The 2,093-nt window shown below is 37.1% G+C and overlaps 1 pseudogene; it reads left to right on the top strand.

Annotated features, from left to right (window-relative positions):
- On the top strand, nucleotides 1-789 carry LOC122701965 (annotated as a pseudogene).
- Nucleotides 790-2,093: the final 1,304 nt, after the last annotated feature.

Raw genomic sequence — 2,093 nt, 5'->3', positions numbered from 1 at the left:
ATGCATGGTTACAACTGTTCTAGACTGACCCCAGAATCATTCATATTGAATGGGGTACCTGGGCTAGAAGGTACACATATCTGATCTCCCTCCCATTTTGCTCCATGTACCTTGTGACTGTACTGAGGAACTGTGGGTTCCTCTATCTCATTTATCTTGAGGAGTCCCTACGCTGGCCCATGTAGTATTTCTTAGCCTTACTCTCCTTCACTGACATTGTTCAGTGTACAAAGTACTGTACCCAAAATGCTCTTCATTTTCTGGTTTGATCTCAAAGAGCTTAGCTTCAGTGCTTGCCTGGTGCAGATGTTCTTTCCTCATAAATTTGCAGGGATGAAATCTGGGGTGCTCATGCTCATGGCCCTGGACCGCTATGTGGCCATCTGCTACCCTCTATGCTTTGCTACTATCTTCACCAATTCTGTCATTGCCAAGGTGGGTTTCTCACCTTCCTTTGAGGCATGGTACTTGTCATTCCTTTTACAGTACTCACCTAAAGACTGCCCTATTGCAAAGGCAATATGATTTTCCATACCTACTGTGACCACGTGTCTTTGGCCAAGTTGCCTTGTGGAAATATCAAGGTCAGTGTCATCTATGGTCTAATGGTTGCCCTCCTGATTGGGGGCTTTGACATCTGTGCATCCAGTCTCCTACACCATGATCCTCAAGGCAGTGGTCAGCCTGTCCTCAGCAGAGGCTCAGCAGAACTTCAGTACCTGTACTGCCCACATCTGTGCCATCGTAATTACCTATGTTCCAGCCTTCTTCACCTTTTGTACCCACTGATTTGGGAGTCATACAATCTCTCACAGCATTCACACTTTTGTGGCTAACATATACCTGTTTATGCCACCTACTCTGAATTTTATTATCTATGGAATAAAGACTAAGCAAATACAGGAAGGAATGATCAAACCTTTTTTTTAGCAAAAGAGCACTGAAGAAAGAGATAAAAGAAAATTCCAACAAAATGAGAGGAAAACATCTTCATAGATTAAGACATTTGCACCAGGCTGTGTATATGTGATTTGACAGCATCTATTCATTTTTCAACCCATGAGTGTTAACAGATCATTCTTACACTTCTGTAGGACCTTGTATATAAAGCTGAGAAACTTTCCGTTTAAAAAGACCCACAAATCAATTTAGTTAAATCTAATAACACTATCGCTAGCCTTTCCATTAGTCCTAGTAACTGAATTTGATGCTATTTGGAAGTAATAGATAAGAGTTTTGTCCCTAAGCAAAAGTTTCTCCACTAGTAGATAAAACTGAGAAAAGGCACCATGCCTGTTAATCAAAAATACTGATAATGTATAGTGAAACCAGGGCCTCTTGAACTGTAGATTTTCATTAAACTAGAAAACATATTATTTATTAAGGAATAAAGTTCAATGCTGCCTATTTGTTTATTCATACATACCATAAACATCTTTAAATACCTTGTGTCTTATAAATTTTTAGTACAAAGACTAATAAAAACAAAGCATTGCTACATATATATACACACATGAAGTTATCACTAGAGTCAAGTTAACATATCATCACTTTCAAAATTCCCTGTACACCTTAGTGATCCATGCATTGTCCAAACCTGACACCACTGACATCCTTTCTGTCACTATAGATTAGCTGTATAAAATTCTTAAATGTTATATAAGTGAAATATCACTGAATGCAATCTTTTTAGTCTGGTTGTTTTCATTCACAGTCACTTTGAGTTTCATGAAACTATTGTTTGGGTATATTTTGTAAATATTTTTCCTGCTGAGTGGTATTCTATTTCATGGATGCATGAAAATTTGCTTATCCATTTATCTGTTGTTGGACATTTGGTTTGTCATTGGACATTCCAGTTTATTTATAATATATTCCAGTATATTACAAAAAAGGTTTTATGAACATTCATATGAAAGTTTTTGGTCAGGGATGTATTTTCATTTCTCTTAAATACTTAACAGTGGAATAGCAGATATATGTGAAACTTAAAAAAAAAAAAAGGTAAAATTATTCCAGAATAGTTCTCTGTTACATTCCCACAACAAAGGTCCATCTAGTCAAGGCTATAGTTTTTCCAGTGGTCATGTATG

This window comes from Cervus elaphus, chromosome 1 (assembly GCF_910594005.1).
Source record: "Cervus elaphus chromosome 1, mCerEla1.1, whole genome shotgun sequence".
In the NCBI taxonomy this organism is placed as follows: domain Eukaryota; kingdom Metazoa; phylum Chordata; class Mammalia; order Artiodactyla; family Cervidae; genus Cervus; species Cervus elaphus.
The sequence above is the reverse complement of the archived record's forward strand: the minus strand, read 5'-3'. Positions and strand labels throughout refer to the sequence as shown.